Raw genomic sequence first — 7,705 nt, 5'->3', positions numbered from 1 at the left:
GTTCAGTAACCGATGTGTGCAACGGCTGAAGCAGATCTTCAATTCGGTTGGAGCCGACTATGAAAAATTTAGTCCTTCGATTGAAGACCTGCCAGGGGCCTTCGAACATATCGAGGGTGAAGTTCATGCCCTTGATGAAATTATAGCCGGACATGTTGATTTCTGTGCCCTGGTAGCTTCTCGGGGCACAGCTGTTGCCTTCCTGAAATCTGGTTGCACACATGGAAAGATTGTCAATAGACCCAACTTTAGCTTATCACCAGTAGATCTAATTGATATTCTCAGTCTTGCCCGAAGCATAGGAAACAGATTTATAAAGCTAGTATGGACGAAGGGTGGACGAAGCTTAGCTGGTGACGAAGCTCGAAGTCATCTTAAACCGGTAACAAAATCATACCTTGTGCTTACCTTTTCTTGAAACTTGAGTTTTCCTTACAACACTTTAATATGTATAGGATGACAAAGCTAAAGAGCGGGATGACGAAGCTGAAGAGCACAAAGCCGAAGCTTAACAGACGATTCGAAGCTTAATAGACAATGATGAAGCTTGAATAGATAGCTGTGGAAAAAAACTCTAAGGACTCTTGTATTAACCTTTGTAAAAAATATTGTAATTTAAGAATTAGATTCTACTCTGTAAATTTTGTCCATACCTTGTAATATATTTTTAACTTTCCATCAATGTGTGAAGTGCTTCGATGTGAACGAAACTTGTACTTTTTGAGCCGAAGGCGAAAAACACCTTCCCTTCTTTTCGTACACAATGAAGCATGATTCTGCTTTCGAGATTGCATTCTTAGAGCCAAAGCAACTGTTTGTATCTGTATGGTATGATGATGATGATGATCCTATGTATGCCTAAATGAATGTTTATGTATGCAATGTATGATGTAATGTATCGTGCACATGAATGCCCAAACACACACATCCGAAGCTTCATCCATAACCTTCATTCCCTAAGGAATGATTGAAATCTCTTTACCGTTTATTTTTCGGCTGCACCGTTTATTTTTCGGTGTAAGTTCTGCATTCCCTAAGGAACGTCTTTTGAACTTCTTCGCCTTCTATTTTGGCGGTATTCGCGTTGACTTTTTGCGCTTCGCCTTATATTTCGGCGGTATTTGGCTCTGCATTCCCTAAGGAACGACTTTTGAGCAGAAAACTTACGCTGCGCTCCCTTAGGAACGACTTTTTTATAGCTTCGTCATGCTCTGCATCCCCTTAGGGACGACTTTCGAGCTTCTCCTTGTTTTTTCTTTTTCTCTGCACTCGATGGTGCATGCTCAGGTTTTACATTTACATATTTGGGGGATTTTGCTCTCGTGGAGCTGAATAAGAAAGGAAAAGATTACAAACTATGGCCCCATTAAAAACCTTTCTCCCCCTTCGGAAAGGAAAAAGGTGCCATAGGAAAATAGAAAAAGATTACATGAATCTATACATAATACCGTCGAAGCTCATCTGCATTCCAAGACCTTGGAATATCATTGTCGTCCATATCTTTTAGTCTATAAGAACCGGGCCTTGACGAAGATACGACCAGAAAAGGTCCTTCCCACTTCAGCTGTAGCTTGCCTATTGTGTCCGGATTAGCCACTCTCTGAAGCACCAGATGTCCTGGCTTGATATTTTTCAGCCGGACTTTTCTGTCGCGTCATTTTATTGTTTCAGCTTGATATTTATTAATATTTTCCACAGCCTGAAGTCTGACCCCTTCTATAGTGTCTTTTGCTTCATGATAATCAACTTCGTCCTCAGTCGAAGCTGTTGTTCTTATTGACCCCGTTTTAGCTTCTTCTGGGGTTATGGCTTCGTCACCAAATAGTAGCTTGAATGGCGTAAAACCTGTTGATCTTGATACAGTCGTGTTGTGACCCCACACCACTTTAATCAACTCTTCCAGCCACTTTCCTCTGGGCTAATTAAAAATTAAATTCATTATTCCTGTCATTATAATACCATTTGCTCTTTCGACAAGTCCATTTGATTCTGGATGTCTGACTGATGCAAAATGGATCTTCGTGCCGATTTGATCACAGAATTCTTTGAAGGTTTCGGCATCAAACTATGTACCGTTGTCCACAGTTATAGCCTTTGGTACACCGAAGCGACAAACAATGTTTTGCCAAAAGAATTTTTGGACTGTGACCGAAGTTATTGTGGCCAAAGGCTTCGCTTCAATCCACTTAGAAAAATATTCTACAGCCACCACAACATATTTTAAATTGCCTTGTGCTGGTGGAAGTGGACCTAACAAATCCAGGCCCCATCTTTGCAATGGCCAGGTTGGTTGTATCAGTTGGGTTAATGACGAAGGTTGTTTCTGGTCTCTTGTGCATTTTTGGCAATTTTCACATTTTTGAACCAGATCCGCTACATTCGAAGCTGCCTTCGGCCAATAAATTCCTTGTCTAAAGACCTTCCCCAGCAAAGGTCTAGATCCAATGTGAGATCCACACAATCCTGCATGTACTTCCTTCATCAATTCTATACCTTCAGCTCTGGATAGACACTTGAGCAGTGGAGAGCAGACTCCATGTTTGTATAATTCCCCTTCTATTATTACATATAGTCGAGCTCTTGCCTCTATTCTCTTATTATAAGCTTCGTCATCTGAAAGGCAGTTGCCTCGGAGAAAAGATATAATCTCGGTTCTCCAATCTTCACTATGAACAGGAGATATATTGAGCACTGCTCTTTCAAGAAGTTCCACCGAAGGTGCTCTTATTGTCTCAAAGAATACTTCCAAAGGTAAAGGCAGTCCCTGTGCCGCTGACTTGGCTAGCAGATCAGCGTGCTCATTTTCTCCTCGTGGAATATTCTTGACAGAAAACCCTTCAAAAGAAGCTTCAAGCCTTCGAACAGTATCCATGTATTTCTCAAGCTTTGGGTCTCTTGCTCTACAACTCTTGTCAACATGACCAGAAATAACTTGGGAATCAGTTTTAAGGATCGCCCTTCTTATCCCCATTGCCTTTAACTTCCGAAGCCCCAAAAGTAAAGCTTCGTATTCAGCAATATTATTTGTGCAGCTGAAATCTAGCTTTACTGCATAACATGTTCTGACTTTGGAAGGTGCAACCAAGACATCAGCTGCACCTGCGTCGAAGGTTCCCCAGGAACCGTCGCAGAACACCGTCCAAGCTTTGGCATCTTTATTTGCTTCTTCTTCCTGAGCCCCTGGCGTCCAGTCAGTGATGAAGTCTGCTAACGCCTGGGACTGGATCGAGGATCTATGCACATAATCAATGCTGAATTCGTTGAGTTCCGCAGCCCACTTTCCAATCCTTCCAGTAGCTTCTTTGTTCCTCATAATATCTTTCAAAGGTTGAGATGAAGGAACAATTATATGGAATGTTTGAAAGTAGTGCCGAAGTTTCCTGGAGGCCATTAAGACAACATACAACACCTTCTCCAATTCTGTATAATTTTTCTTTGATAAGCTTAGAACTTCGGAGACAAAATATACTGGGGCTTGCTTTTTGATTTGTCCTTCCAATTTCTCCTGCACAAGCGCCGCACTCACTGCAGAGTGCGATGTTGCCACATATAATAGTAACGGAGCCCCTAGCACAGGTGGAGTTAATGTTGCTAGATCAATTAGGTATTGCTTCAGCTCTTCGAAGGATTTCTGTTGAGTTGAGCCCCACTGAAAGACTTTGGCTGACTTTAGTATTTCAAAGAATGGCAAGTTTCTTTCTGCTAATCTAGATATAAATCTGTTCAATGAAGCCAATCTTCCTGCCAACCGTTGGGCCCCCTTCTTCGTACTTGGCGGTTCCATTCGAAGTATGGCTTCGATCTTGCTTGGATTGGCTTTGATCCCCTTCGTTGAAACTAGGCAACCAAGGAACTTACCCTTCTTTACTCCAAAGACACATTTTTCAGGATTTAATTTTAGGCCAGCTTGCCTGAAATTAGCAAATGTTTCTTGTAGATCAGTGATATGATTTTCTTGCTTCGTGCTTTTTACTATGATGTCGTCAACATATGTTAGCACATTTCTGCCTATCTGAGAATGAAAGACCTTGGTTGTCATTCTGCTGAAGCTTCCTCCAGCATTCTTGAGCCCCTCAGGCATCCGAAGATAACAATATGTACCACTGGGAGTTATGAAGCTGGTCTTCAGCTCATCTTCCTTCTTCATCCAGATTTGGTGGTAGCCTGAGTAACAATCTAGTAAACTCATAAGCTCTAATGAAGCTGCTGCATCTACTAGAGAATCTATTCTTGGCAATGGGAACTCATCCTTTGGACAAGCCTTGTTAAGATCTGTAAAATCGATGCACATTCTGCATTTACCATTTGCTTTCTTCACCATAACAGTGTTAGCTAACCGCTCTGGGTATTTGACCTCTCTGATAACACCAGCACTAAGAAGTCTTTTCACTTCATTTCGAGCACCTTCAGCTTTGTCATCGGACATTTTCCGAAGCCTTTGTTTTCTTGGCCTGAAAGATGGATCCACATTGAGTGAATGCTCAATGACATCTCTATTGACACCGCAAAGATCATTAGCTGACCAAGCAAACACATCTTTGTTGTTGAATAAAAACCTTATCATGGTTTTCTCCTGCTCTTCAGATAAATGAGAACCCAGCAATACCTTCTGCTCTGCTATATCTTCACACAGAAGCATAGGCTTCGGCTGATCAGCCGAGGCAGCCTTCTCTCTTCTGTACTTGTACTGTTCACAAGCTTCATTTCCTTCTATGTTGTGGATTGCTTTTGAATTTGTCCAGTTTCCTTCAGCTTTTCTAGCAGCTTCCTGACTGCCATGAACAACAATGGGTCCTTGTTCCGAAGGTATTTTCATGCATAGATATGCTGGATGAAGTATTGCTTCGAAAGCATTGAGTGTCCCACGACCAATGATTGCATTGTAGGGGTATTCTATGTCAACAATATCAAACACAACCTGTTCAGTCCTTGTATTGTGGACAAATCCGAAGGTCACTGGCATTGTGATTTTGCCAAGTGCTACAATCTGCCTTCCTCCGAAGCCACAAAGAGGGTGTGTAGCATCATGAATCTTGTCATCTGGCTCTTGCATCTGTCTGAAGGCCTTAGCAAACATGATGTCGGCCGCACTGCCTGTATCAACCAAAACATTATGGACCAGAAATCCCTTGATGACACAAGATATGACCATAGCATCATTATGAGGATAATTCTAGAGCTGAAGGTCCTCCTAGGAGAAGGTAATTGGGATGTGGGACCATTTTGACTTGATGAAGGGTCCCTACACCCCAACATGTTGCACCCTTATCTGAGCCTCCTTCTTCTGCTTCTTGTTGGTTGGTTCTGAGCATGAACCACCTGTTATTGAGAGCACCAGCTTCGTAGCCGAAGCAGCTTCAGCTTGGATGTTGGACGAAGCCATCAGCTCAATAGTGGAAGTGAGTTCATCGGAGGTGGGCGCCAATGTTGGGGACTTGTTCTCAAATACTATGAATCAAGAACAAGGCAACATAAAGTATTAAATATTAAAGTCCTTCGTCCTTCGAAGCATTATTTCCCTTAGGATATAACGATCTTCGGACGAAGGTCATGAAGGACGTACCTTCATCATCACAGTTATAAGATAATGAAAGACGAAACATATGAAACATGAAAAGTTATATGAACAGTCATATAATGTTATTCATATGTTGTCATTATGTGAACTTGGATATTAAACATAATATTTAATTACATTTATACCTTCGGCTTGACAGAAGGCAAAAATCCAAGTGTGGCGCGCGAGCAATTACAGGATAGCGTGAACAGTACAGTGGTACTGTTCATCTATTTATAGGCACAGGATACAGCCTATGAGAAATTACATTTATGCCCTTTACAAAGGTCTACAATTATAATACAAATTATCATGGGCTGATTGGTCATTTCATCTTTAAGTCGATGCCTTTGGAAATGTACTCCGAAGCCTTCTGATTGGTAGCTTCGGCTTTGTGTCAATCTTTCTGAAGGTGTTTCTTCTTATGGGACCTTCGGCGACGAAGCAGACCCCCAACACCACCGCATCGATGTAAGAGAGCACGCCTTATATTGTCGGACAAGAACAAAAAGTGGTTACGCCTTATATTTTAGGATGGAGGGAGTAGATTTTACTAAATAAAATACCGATCTAAATGCATGTTTACTTGCTAAGACCAACATGGGCTGGCTTTGGCATCGTTGTCTAACATATGTTAGGATGAAGAACCTTCATAAACTTCTAAAGGGAGACCATGTGTTAGGACTAACTGTTGTCTATTTTGAGAAAGATAGACCTTGTACACCGTGTCAAGCAGGTAATAGGTGGGAACAAGTCATCCAAACAAGAAAGTGATGACGACATCAAGACCATTGGAACTTCTCCACATAGATCTCTTCGGGCCCGTTGCTTACCTTAGCATCAGTGGAAGTAAGTATGGTCTAGTAATTGTTGATGACTATTCCCGCTTCATTTGGGTAATCTTTTTACAGGATAAATCCGAAACCCAAGAAACTCTTAAGCGCTTCCTAAGACGGGTTCAAAATGAGTTTGAGCTAAAAGTAAAGAAGATAAGGAGTGACAATAGATCTGAGTTCAAGAATCTTCAAGTGGATGAATATCTTGATGGAGAAAGACATCAAGCATGAGTTCTCCACTCCCTACATGCCACAACAAAATGGTGTAGTGGAGAGTAAAAACGAGATGCTCATTGACATGACAAGGACGATGCTGGGGGAATACAAGTGTAAAGCCCAAAATTTGTGTAAGCAAAAAAAAAATAAAGAAAGCAATAAAATAATAAATTTAGATATCTCAAATTATACTTAATCTTTGAATTTTGAGGACTGAATTTAGAAACCAAGAATTAATCTAGAAAAGAAGTAATAAAAAATTATATTCAGCTAAACGATTATTTATTTCATTAAATGATACGTTATAAACACTTAAGTATTGATGTGTAAAGATAGTATTAAATTTTGATGAGTCAAATCTAGACAGAGCTTTTAAATTTATATTTTAAACTCAGAAAAATAATTTTTTTGGAGGATTTCCTATTTATTTGAGTTAATACCCCTTCATCAATATTATATTGAGAGGCATTAAGTAAAGTAAGAAGTAAATAAACTTTGCATCATATTGGAGTTTTGTTTGTGCATTGAATAAAAATGATGGAGACACAAATAAAATATGATGGTAATTTGAGAATTTGAATTTAAACCAACGGTACATTTTAGAGAATTGGAAATAAAATAAAGAAAACAAGAGAGGAATATAATACAACACCAAATAAACTTATAAATAAATAAATCCATCACATTTTGAATATGTCCGAGTTGTACTTTAATCTAAGGATAAAGTTTGCCACAAGGTTTGAATGTAGATTTGAATTTAAGTTGAATTTGGAAATAGAGAAAAGAAAATAGGAAAAGAAAAAAAAAGGGAAAACAAGAACTTGGGCCAATTCTACCCCCTCTCGGCCCAACTACGCCGCGCCAGCCCTGCGCGCCGACATGCGGGCCCCACTAGCCATTCACTCTCACACCCCGTGCGCTCGACTTCGGTATCTGGCGTCGCTGATTTGTGGGCCCATGAAGTCAGACCTTCCTTCTCCTTCGCCGCATGACTTGGGCAAGCTCGGTTGACGCACTTGTCGGAGTCCGATGTGGCCGCCCCAACCAGACCTAGCCGCGGCTCCATTTTCCCTTTTCAATCGACGCGACCGGCCGC

Source organism: Zea mays, chromosome 6, assembly GCF_902167145.1.
Source record: "Zea mays cultivar B73 chromosome 6, Zm-B73-REFERENCE-NAM-5.0, whole genome shotgun sequence".
Lineage (NCBI taxonomy): Eukaryota > Viridiplantae > Streptophyta > Magnoliopsida > Poales > Poaceae > Zea > Zea mays.
This window is presented reverse-complemented; position numbering follows the sequence as displayed.